The sequence below is a fragment of the Ambystoma mexicanum genome, chromosome 14 (assembly GCF_040938575.1).
Source record: "Ambystoma mexicanum isolate Mex_15411 chromosome 14, UKY_AmexF1_1, whole genome shotgun sequence".
Classification (NCBI taxonomy): domain Eukaryota; kingdom Metazoa; phylum Chordata; class Amphibia; order Caudata; family Ambystomatidae; genus Ambystoma; species Ambystoma mexicanum.
In genome coordinates this window covers 631,399,698-631,412,106 of record NC_090940.1, presented here as the reverse complement: position 1 = coordinate 631,412,106, position 12,409 = coordinate 631,399,698, and the positions used below count along the sequence as shown (strand labels likewise).

The window sequence follows — 12,409 nt, the reverse complement described above, 5'->3', positions numbered from 1 at the left end:
TCCCCCTCTTTTCTTAGACCCCACTAATAGTGGCAAATGGGTGCTATACAATACCCTCAACCTCTTTCGAATGCTAAATAAACATGGCTGCCCACCAGAGCAGTCTACATCGGTGTAAATTCATTCCAAATATGAACTTCATTGTTAGGGAAAATTAGGCCCAGGTCTCTGGTGATGGCTGTTTAACCATCAAACCTAAAAGGAACAACAGTACTTACAACCAAGGGCAAAGACCAGACCTCTATAGTAACACCTGTTGCAGAGCAGTAGGTTTTCAATCAAGAAAGGACCAAAAACGAAAACACAGTAAATCCCCAGAATACATCACATTGGTATACTGAAAAGCATATACTTATGAAATCACACACAATCTAGCAGCTCAAATAAGTACTTCGGTTAACAGTGCATACATTCAAACAATGCTCAGTGAAGACCTTCCCTCTTCGAATACTAAATTTAAGTCCACTACATGGTGTCAGACACCATATATATGCTAAGGGGTGGGAAGAAAAGGGAACCCTAGATAAATCGTCATGAGCAGGACCCAAAACGACACAGTATAAAGTGAAAATAATTCCTAGACCTCCAACACAGCATAAATACTACAAATGTATTACTAATATTTTTATAGCAGAGTAAGAAAACAGGGTTAATACTTAATCAACCAAAAGCTAGGTTTTGATTAGACTCGTAAAGGTCCAATTACCCTCCTGAGGAATAGATCTATGAGTAACAGTTATACAACGTAACAGAGCATTTTCATTAGACGGGAGTGTAGTGCCAAGACCTGAAAATGCAGATAGAATCTGAACCCCATGCTAAAATTACGTCTTTTCAAGCAAATTCCAGCGGTGCAGGAAAAATGCAGTATTCATGAACTTTTTTTAAAGTCGTTAATGTACAGTTTCTCAAGGCGGGAGAACTTCACACAAGGCAGCCTGCAGGTACCCCTGCAGCTATGTGAAAAAGTCAGGGAAGTGAGTTTTACCCCCAAAGGCACAGGAGATTCCATAGTAAACCATCCGAGTTACAGTGCCTGGTTCGAGACCCAGAACCCCAGCAAGAGAAGCACAGCAGGTTTCAGGTCAATATTGAAACACTGTAGCAGGGTACCTGCAGAAACAAAGGCCAGGAGGACTCCAGAGGGCCAATATGTAAAATAACTCCCCAGTCCAGAATTACCTCGATGGTGGCAGTTCCCAAAAAACGTGGAGGACCTGCCGAGTAGAGATCTTTCAGATTGAGTTACAGAGGTCTGGTCATTCAGAGACTGGACCCTGGCAAACCACGAGCCATGCGACCCAAAATGAGAACCAGCAAATTCACAGAAGTGGGACCCAGCAGCAACAAGTTGAGAAAACAGCCAAGATGGTTCCAGAAAGATTGAGGAACCCAACCAACCAGATTCCAACAGCACCAAGGGCAACAAGCACCAAATAATGTTCTCACAAGGAAACTGTAACATAGGACAGCCCCAACCACAGTGTAGTGGTGTCGCACAACCCTTCTGGGTGACTGCAGATGCCTACCTCAAAGCACACAAGACAGTCATTTGGAAAGACTAAACCGTGTTGAGCAGATTTTCCTGAAGCCCCGATAAGCATCTTCAGACAGGTCGTCTTCACTTGCAATCACCAGCGACTCCCTCAAGCTAACCAGGACCCCTCTATGTGGGATGTGGAAGAGCCGCTGGTAGGGTAGATTTTCATTTTCAAGCACAATTTCCTCAACATGAGACCCCGGCATTTTCTGCTGGACTAATGAATTGTTGGTCTGTCCCCCCGCCCCTTGAGTGAATGGTAATCTTATCTTTTTCCACACTATCGTTGGGATACCTGCATTTCATTTTACACCCTTTTCTTCGAGTTACGATTTCCTCCAGGTTTTATGGCATCGGTCTGACTTCTGCAGCACACAGCACTCCATGCGGTGTTACTGGGAGCCCTTTAGGCTTCCCTTTTTATTTTCTGTTAAAGTGGGGGATCTTTTTATCCTTCCTATCTTTTATACTATGAAATCAGAACGCCCCACCTTATGTAGAGTACTGAGGATTTACACTGTATCCTTTGCTCACTGTGCTTGTAACTTTTGGTTGCAAAGACAAGCTAATCCCTGGTGGCAGCGGTTTTATCCTACCTACTTTTGTGCATATTGTACTCCGCCCACCATCCCAGACGGTACTCACAGCCGCGGTGGTGCACTGAAGGGTCACCATTGACCCAAAATTGTGACACTTTCAGCCATTCAAGATGGCTGGTCTCTTCTTGGCCCTTGTGCCATGCAGGGTGGGGGAGTCCTGGTTTGACTTTCTTCTTCGGCAGGATCCCCTTGTGAAGCCGTTAATGAGAATTCTCAGGAATGTGCCAATCCCCTTCACCTTAGAGACCCCCAGGAACTTTGCTGGATTTTGAGGACTTGGTTTTTTTTCCTGGAGAGAGTGTGAGCTTTTTTTTTTACCACTCTCTCATGTATTTTGATATGTGTTTACTCTTGTGTTCTTCGATTATGGAGTTTTAGACAACTCCATAGGCATCATCTTTTCATGTGCTCCACACAGCACCCTCAGTGCAGTGACAAGCCTTTTTAGGCTGTCCCAAGGTTTAAATACCTTCTCTGGATAAACTGTTTCCCAGAGAAAGTAAAGTTAAATTGAGTTTACTAGTTTTAAATTCCTAGACCCAGCACATCCCATCTTAAAATAGAGTGCTGGAGGGGCTACCTAGTATCCCCTATTTCTAGAAACTCATGTAGCAGTCAAATGCTACCCTTTCCCATCGAAATGGCTGGTGGCAGTGGTTTTACAACAAACTACCATGATTTCTCCCACTCGCGAACACTGGTAGCGTTAAATCTCAGGAGCCATGTTTTTCAAGATGGCGCCCGAGCCTCCTTGTTTAAACGGATCCCGGTCTTTTCTCACCATTTCTTTTTGGAAAGGTCCTTCTAGAGTTCATCTCTGCGCACCAAACCAGGTTTGGTCCCTTTGTTCCTATGCCTTTGGCGGGACCGCCTCTGGCGCCTCAGTGTCTGGGGTGGGCAGGAAGTGAGGGAGGTGCCTGAAACTCCCTGTGCTTAGTCTCCTAGGAGACCAAAATGCACTCTGGCTTGATTGGCTGGCTGACTGTCCGGCAAGGACAGACAGCCTGTTGGGTAAGTGGCAGCTAGGCTGAAATGAATGTGAGACAACTGTTTAAAAGGCGAGTCTCTTGGTTTGGAAGGCAGAGTCGACCACTAGAATGAAAGAACCGAAGACGAGCTGGAAGAGGACGGCTGCTACAACTCCTGGACCATTGGTTTGCCCGGTGAAGCCCTGCTGCAAGCCCAAATCACCAAGTTCATCTTGACAGAAGCCCTTCAAGGACGACTTCTTCCTTTGAGTTGGTGCAACCAATCAACTCGTAAGCCACCTGGACACCATTCTCGGAGCTGGTTATATTTTTCTCAGAGTGCTGCAGGAAACGGAATAGCCAGGGACAGAGACACCAGTTTGTGTGCTTGAAGACAGTTACCGGAATCGACAAATTGCTAGTTTGCTAGCTTTGTGACCAGTCCCTGGGCAGTGCAGGAGTCCCCCGACGTCCTCCCTCATGTCCCCACGACTGAGGCTCAGGAACAGCGAGATCTGCAGGAACAGCCAGGAACAGAAGTCTTAAGTTGCATCTTTTTCTTCAATATAAGGTACTGTGAAAACCCGACCGAGAGAACTTGCCTCACACTGCGAAAGTGTGTGAAACTCAGTTGGTGACCCGACATATGAATCTTTCTTCTATGAACTACTTCTGAGAACCATTGCAAAGTTTTTCCGGTCAAATACCAGAACCGTTGCCCATTGACGTTGGCCTACCTATTGCATTGGAACAACTCCCCTGGTGAACTCAAACTATTTGCACTGTTTAAGAGTAACTAGAGAAAGGGGTAATTAGTAACCCCTCCAGCACCCTATTGTAAGATGGTGTGTGCTGGGTCTAGAAAGTTACAAAGGTAAGTAAAGTCAATTTCACTTTAGTGCTCTGGGAAACAGTAATGTATCCCAGAGAAGGTATTTAAACTTTGGGGAAATCTGGAAGACTTCCCTGTGCTACTGTGTGGCACAATGTAAAAATGTATGCCTATGGAGATTGTCAGACTCCACAACCAAAATAAAGTGTACAAAATCACATTAAAATACATGAGTGAGAAAAAATGTCTCTCTCTCCAGGTTAAAAAAATCAAGTCCTCAAAATCCAGCAAAGTTGCTGGGGGTCTCTAAGGTAGAAGGAATAAGCACTTTTCTGAGAATTCTCCCCAACAGTGACTGAGCAGCCGGGCTCATAACACAGATTCACAGTGACAAGTATACAAATAAACACTTACACTCAAGGTTTGATTAAACAATTATTTATTAACAGTGAGTTGAATAAGCCTTCTTTAGAAGGACGCAAATATATGTAACAAAAATATACACACACGTTTCTGTAAATCAGTAGATACCCATTTGGGATAGCACAAAGACACTTCCTACACTCTGAGGTGACTTACATAACTAGGACACATTGGACATTGATATGAGTTTGGTGTCAATGAAAAGGTTTTGGGAATAAAACAATGGTTAACAAATATTTTTAAGCAGGTAAGTACTTTTTGAACCCCCAATGCAAAGTAAATTAACCCTTTCCCAGCTACACAAGTTATAGAATGTGTGACCTGTGTTGAGGGATAGTTAAAGCACAAAGTCAGAGGATAGAAGGAACAAGTTACTTACCTGTAACTGTTCTCCAGCATGGGTCTGGCATGGATTCACATGCTCATGAATATTCCCCATCGTCAGGCTGGGAATCCTCGGTAAAGAAAAAAAATCAGTAGCGGTTTCGTTTCTGATCTGTCTTTCTTAATATAACCAATCACTGGCCTCTTTGGTAGCACGTAAAGTGGCAGTATGACCAAGTGAAGAACCGCAGAGGGGTAGGTGCAAGGGTTCGCATGTGAATCCATGACAGACCCATGCTGGAGAACAACAGTTACAGGTAAGTAACTTGTTCTTCTCCAGCATGGGGTCTGGCATGGATTCACATGCGCATGAATATAGGAATACATAGTAGTATACACATGCACAACCACGGGAGGTGGCAAGGCTCAACATCAAGCATTACATAAACTCAACATTAAGCAACTCTTACCTCCTCACCAGGGCCACCTTCAGGCGAACAGGTTGCGCAGCACTGCTTGGCCGACTCTGGACTCCTCCCTGGAATCCCGGTCGACGCAGTAGAATCTCGTGAAGGTGTGCGCCGGCCTCCACGTAGCAGCCCTGCAGATGTCCAGCAGGGTCACACGAGATAGGAACGCTGTGGTAGCAGCGATCGCTCTGGTCGAATGGGCTCTCGGACGGCCGGGCAACAGTCGATTTGCCAACCGATGACAGTGCATGATGCAGCCGGGGAGACATCTGGAAATAGAGGCCTTAGACAGGGCCTTCCCCTGGTTCACAGGTCCAAAGTTCACAAACAGCTGTGATGACTTCCGAAAACTCTTCGTGCGGTCCACGTAGAACTTCAGCGCACTAGCTACATCCAGCGAGTGCAAAGTCCTCTCGGACGGTGACGAAGGCGACGGGAAGAAAACAGGTAACACTAAGGGCTCATTGAGATGGAAGTCTGATGGCACGTTGGGCATGAAGGAGGGATGCGTCCTTAGCACCACCCTCGTCTCGTGAAAAGTCAAGTATGGAGGCTTGCAGGATAGGGTCTGGATCTCTCCCACTCGTCGTGCGGAGCTGATGGCCACAAGAAAAGCATTTTTCCACGACAGGAACTTCAACGGTGCCAAATGGAAAGGCTCGAAGGGCGCCCCCATGAGCCTGGCCAGCACCACGTTGAGCTCCCACGCCAGGGCCGGAGCCTTCACCGGCGGGAATGAACGGAACAGTCACTTCATAAACTCTTTCACCAGGCGATGAGACCACAGAGATGATCGTCCTGTAGTTCTGGTGTAGCAGGATATCGCCGCTAGATGTATTTTGATGGAGGCATGCGCCAGCCCCACCTTGGCCAGAGACAGCAGGTACGGCAACACTTGCGGGCCGTAATTCACAGAGGGTTAATCTTCTGTGCACAGCACCAGACAGAGAACCTCTTCCATTTGTGTCCATAGCACTTGAGAGTTGAGGACGCCCTGGCCTTTGCCTTCTCCAAACTCTAGTGCCGCAGGAGCCAGGCCTGCAAGTTCAGCGACCCCGGGTCGTGATGGCGGATGGCGCCTCCTTCTCCGGAGAGGCCGTCCCAGGGGAACGAGAAAGCATCGCCCATGCTCCTCGGTTGGGGAAACCTGCTGGCGAACCTCTGGCACTTGGAGTTCCTCGCCGTCGCGAACAGGTCGATCTGGGGTTTGCCCCATCGTCAGAAAATCCAATCCACTTGGGTCCTGACGCAGTTTCCACTCGTGGCATGAGCGCAGCTCCCTGCTCAACGAGTCGGCGATGGTGTTCTTTATCCCTGCTAGGTGGAAGGGCACCAGAAACACCCCCTGGGCAACGGTCCAATGCCACAGCACAGATCCTGGTCCTCCTTGGATAGGGCAGGGGACCTGGTTCCTCCCCGTTTCCGGATGTTAAACATCGTGGTGGTATTGTCAGTGAAGATCCTCACCACCTTGCCCTTGAGGGACGGAAGAAATGATTTGAGTGGCCAGACCACTGCTCGGAGCTCAAGAATGTTGATGTGGAGCGACATCTCCTCCGGGGGCCACAGGCCTCTCGCGTGAAGATCTCCGGTGTGCCTTCCCCATCCTTCCAGGGAGGCATCCGTCGTCACTGTCTCCTGATGCGCTGGGGGTCTGAAAATGTGCACCCGCCGCGAGATGCGTGCGGGTGCCCCACAACCGAATTGCTTGGCGGAAGGTCTCGTTGAGCGGGATCTTGTCTTTGAAGCTGCTCGCCGATTGTATCCAATGGGCGTCGAGGAACTCCTGTAGGGGACGCATCCGCAGCCTGCAAAGGTGCACCAGGTAGATGCAGGAGGACATCATGCCGAGAAGGGACTTGATGGACCTCACCGTGGCCCGTAGGCGCTGCACTTTGCCCAGGATGGCCTTCGTCCTTTCCTCCGACGGAGAGGCCAACCGTGCCACTGTATCGAGCTTGGCTCCCAGAAACCGTGCGACCTGCGAAGGGACCAAGTGGGAGAACCCCAGATCCATGAGCAGTTGGCCGGTCTTCGCTGTGTGCACGACGGCGGGCTCCCTTGACCTTGCTCGCATGAGCCAGTCGTCCAGGTAAGGGTAAACATGGATCCCTTCCAGGTGCAGCCGCGCTGCCACTGGTGCTAGGCACTTGGTAAATACCCTGGGTGCCGACTTCAATCCGAATGGCAGGGACTTGAATTGGTTGTGCCGTCCTTGGACTACGAATCTGAGGAACTTTCGGTGTCCTTTCCGAATGGGGATGTGGAAATAAGCATCTTTCAAGTCCAGCGACGATAGGAAGTCGCCTGTCTCCAGCTGTCCCAGCACATGCTGGAGGGTGACCATCCGGAACTTCTGGGTCTGGATGTATTTGTTTAGCCAACGGAAATCCAGGATGGGGTGCCAACCGCCTGTTTTCTTTCTGACAAGGAAGTATCTGGAGTACACTCACGGTGCCCCGGAGCCTCTTTGGGACGAGTTCGATGGCACCTTTCTTGAGCATCGCCCTTACTTCTAACAGCAGTTGAGGGATGTGATTTTCCTTCCTAGCCACGGGTGGAATGCGGGGGCACTTCTTTAGAAATTCGAGAGAGTGCCCGTGGGCCACGGCATCCAGCACCCAACAGTCAGAGGAGATTGACTCCCACACACTGACGAATCTCGCCAGCCGGCCTACCACCGGGGTGCTTCGGTGGGGGCCCGACGCCACAACCCCTCCTGCCCGGCCAATTATCGCCCAATCTCCATTACTCCCTTCCTGGGTAAGCTCCTGGAGAAACTGGCCATCTCCCAGCTTAACCTCCATGCTGAATCTGTTGGTAATCTTCATGACCATCAATCCGGCTTCAGAGCGGCCAGAAGCACGGAAACTGCTCTCCTGAACATCCGTGAGGACCTGCTCCTGAACCTCGATTCCAACACTCCCTGTGTTCTCATTCTGCTCGATCTCTCCTCTGCCTTTGACACTGTCAACCATGCCATCCTGCTCAACTGTCTCCGTGATAACCTGGGTATCACTGGTCAGGCTCTGGCATGGCTGACTTCGTTCCTTTCCGGTCGACCCTCCCAGGTCCAAATGGGCTCCTTCCTCTCTGACATCTTTTTCTCCACCTGTGGTGTCCCCCAGGGTTCCAACCTCTCTCCCTGGCTTTTCAACCAGTATCTGGCACTCCTTGCCCACCGCATCGCCGCTCTCTGCCCCTACTTCCAGTGCTATGCAGACGATACCCAGCTCATTTTCAGGCTACCCTCGGCCTCCTCCTCTCCTTCCCTCATCTCCGACTGTCTGTCTGCTATCCAGGAATGGTGTGCCGCCAATGACCTCTGCCTCAACGCCAGTAAGACTGAGATTGTACTCATCGGCACACCCACTCCCTCCTTCCCTGCAGCTCTCTGGCCGGCCTCCCTTGGCCCCCTTCCTGCAAGGCTAAAAACCTTGGGGTCATCTTCGACTCCACACTCTCCTTCTCTCCTCATATATCTGACGTCTCTAAGAAGTCACACTACCAGCTGCACCTCCTCAGAGGTATTCTTCCCTTCCTCTCCTTCCCCCAGAAGCTCACTGTCTCCCGAGCCCTGGTTCTCTCAAGGCTGGACTACTATAACAGCCTCTATCTTAATCTGCCTGCCTCCACTCTCCGCCCTCTGCAACTTATCCAGAACAGAACTGCGAGACTTGTCCTTGGCCTCAAGCCCAGGGACCGTATCTCTCCAGGACTGAAATCTCTTCACTGGCTCCCAGTGGCTGCGAGGATTAAGTTCAAAACCCTCTGCATTGTCCACAAGGCCTTCTGGGGCCTGGGACCTAAATACCTTCAACTCTCTCTTCCTAAATATCTTCCTTCACGAGCCCTTTGCTCATCCGTCTCCAACTCCCTCATGGTCAGCCGCTTCTCGAAGCAACGAGCTGGGGGTAGATCTCTCTCCGCAGCAGGGGCCTCCCTCTGGAACAGCCTTCCTGCCTCCCTGAAACTTGAGGAGAACCATCTCCGGTTCCGGAAGCACCTCAAAACCTTCCTCTTCGCTTCTGCCTTCTCTCTCCCTCTCCCCTGCTAAACCTGCTTAACTCCCCACTGAATTCAGCACTAAACCTGCATCTGGGCCACTCTCAGCAACCTCGGTCCAGGGCCCAGCCACTCTCCACTTGCACTGCCTCCCTGGCTCCCCCTGCACTGTGGGACTGTCACTGTATCCCTACAGCCCCCTTCCCAGCACTTGCTCTGCACTTACCTCGTACTTGCCACCAGCTGGCCCTTTTTATTTATTATTTATTATTTATTATTTTTTACGCTACTTACCTTGTACTGCACTTCCCCCCCCACCTCCTCCCCCTGCACTTCCTCCTTTTCCCCTTACCTCTGCACTTGCGCGATCTGAATGACACCTGGCCTAGTAGGATCGTTTGTCTGTCTTCCCCTTGTTTCCCTCCCTCCCTGCCTCGTCGCGCCTTGAAACACTTGTGTATAGGCGCGTTACAAATACCATACCATATATCATATCATAACCGGTTCAGTCCTGCTTGTAGGCGGCCTTGCCACCTTGACCTCCTTGGCGACAACGATGGGAACCTCCTGACTTGCCGCGCCCTCTGTAGGCTTCTTGCGACGAGGAACGGGCCACCGCCGAATTCTTTGGAGGCACCTTCCTTGCCTCCGGAGTTCCGAAAGGGCGGTCGTCGTTGCTGCAAAACTCCTAAGGCCCGGGCCGTCTACGTGTCAGCCTTAATGGCCTGAAGGGACTCATCCACTGTTTTCCCAAACAGGTTGTACCCATCGAACGGCATGTCCAAAACTCTGGTTTGCACGTCCTGGCGGAAATCAGTCACCTTGAGCCATCCCCGCTGTCGAAGGCAAACACTGTTGCCCAACTGGCAGAAACCGGTGTCAGCGATGTCCATGGCCACCGTTATGGCGTGGTCCGACGCCACCTCTCCTTCCTGCAGAATCTTCAGGGCCTCAGCCCTCTTGTCGTCTGGTAGGAAGTCCAGCAGGGGAGCAATCTTGTACCACAACTCTGTCGTAGCAGGCCACAATCGCTAGGGCGTTGGCCGCCTTGATCGTCGTCGTCGCCGAGATGACTCGTCGCCCCATGGCATCCAGTTACTTTCCCTCGCCGTCAGGCGGGGAGGTAGAAGTTGAAGCAGTCGCCCCCGCCGCTTTCTTCTTGGCCGCTGCAGAGACGACCGAATCCGGGGTCGGCTGGGCCCCAAGGCACAAGGGGGCGGAATCAGGGACTCAGTACTTCTTCTCGTACCGATCCCTCCTGGCAAGCCCCTCGTCCCAGATATCGTCGAGCAACGGTACAGCGAGGACCGTCTTTCTCTTGGCCTCACGCCGTTGGTAGAGGAAGCCTTCCTTCTGTTCCTCGGGGCAGAGCTGGAAGAGCTCGGATGCCCTGGCAATCATGGCGTGGAAGGAGCCAATTTCGTCGGGCGGAGAAGCCCGGGGGGCGTGGTGACGATGGAAGGTCCACCCCATCGTCACCGCCGTCGTCATCCGTCCCCATCGTCAAATTCATTGCCATGTCATCTCTGGGATCAGGAGAGGGAGATGAGTGCTGCATGGGCCGCGAGGGTTCACAGGGCGGGGGGAGGATGAATTCTCCGCTTGCTTGGGGACTTCCCGACGGGCCCGGTTCCGTCGATTCGCCCGTTAGGGCTAGTGGCAACCTCTTCCTCATCTCCGTGCACAAGGTTTGGATTACCATCAAAATGGCCGCCGAGCTGTCCTGAGGCTCTGGTTGCGGCGGGCAAGATGGTTGCTCCTCCACTGGGGCCTAGTCGTCACCACCGTCGCTTTCTTCGATCGCTTCCTCAAGATCTCTCCCGTGGGGTCGAACCTCTTGCTGAGGCCCTTTACGGCTTCCACCAGCTCTTCCTCAGAGGCTGTATCCGTGTCCATAATGGCCACCGTCGCCCCCCCTCTTTTTCCACCGGGGCTTTGACGGGGGTCTTGTCGATGGGCTGGAGAGAGGATTCCCTCCACGGTGGCAGGGAAACTCTGGCGCCCGAGGTCGCCTCCACTGGGGTAGCCTCCATAGGCTTTGCCAGGGTTGCCGCGACTCCCTCGATAGAGGCCTTAGCCAGGTGAATCAAGGCCCTCACCACCTTGGGCGCACTTGAGGCCTTCACCTTGGGGGGGGGGGGGGGTCACCACCTCGCTCCCCCTCGGCTGATCCCTTCGAGGCCTCTCCAGAAGCTTACCCGGGTTCTCGGATTTCCTCTACCGAGCCAGAGCGTTGGCTCGCGGTTGATGGTGTCGGTGAATGTGCGCCCTGCCTGACAGCCAAGGAGCCGGACCCTTCAGCGCTCCCGGTTCCCGCGGATCCACAGTGCTTTGCCTTCTGTTGGGCCCCCTGTCGCTGGGGGGCCCTCACAGGACTTAGAAGACTGTTCAGACCTCTTCTTACCTGCCGGGCCCTTCTCCAGCCAGCTGGCGAGGCGGATCAGACGATCCTTCATGGTCCGTTCCGACAGATTCTTGCAAAACGCACAGACTTTTCCACGTGCGTTTTGTCCTCATGAAGGCAGTAGAGCCATCTCGAATGCTCATCCTCCTTGAAAATGTTCAGGAACTGCCCTGGATGCGGATTACAGAACAGCTTTGATCCGGGCGTTGAGCTTCCCTTGTCCTGGGCCATGTCCACGAGGTAGGCCTCAGATCTTCTGGAATCCTCCAAGAAGCGCAACTCGACAAAAACTTTGCCCTTGAGGGGCGTCGAAAATTCCGAAACGGGTCACCATTGATCGGAAGTAGAAACGGTGGAGCTTGAGGCTCGATTGACTGAAAAAATTAGAGTTAACTCTGGAAAAAAAAAAAAAAAAATCAAAAAACGCAGTAAAAGCGCGAGAGCTAAAGCACGAGGACTCAACACTTGAAAGTGCGGTATAAATCTGAGGATGGCTGCCAGGGGAGGGGCTTAGGGAGAGGGCAGTCATTCGCTGGGGGCAGTATGACCCTGAGACCAGTGACTGGTTACTAAGAAAGACAGATCAGAAACTAAACTGATACCGATTTTTTCTTTACCGAGGATTCCCACGGTGAATATTCATGAGCATGTGAATCCATGCCAGACCCCATGCTGGAGAAGTGTCTTTCAGGGAGCCAGGACAGGCAATGTTAATTGAAAAAAAAGTCTAGGTGAGCTGAAGCACTTCTTGCAGTTAATTAAAAGTCTTGCACAATGTTTTAGAACGTCTTTGTAGAAAATGAATTCACTGTAGAGCCGCAAGTTGGGAAGCTTGTGAGGGGCA

General features: G+C 51.5%; 1 protein-coding gene across 3 annotated transcripts in view; it reads right to left on the bottom strand.

Moving 5' to 3' along the window:
• The window catches only part of RCOR1 (REST corepressor 1), a 297,736-nt gene that overhangs the window by 88,040 nt on the left and 197,287 nt on the right, over nt 1-12,409 (bottom strand). The window lies entirely within an intron of this gene.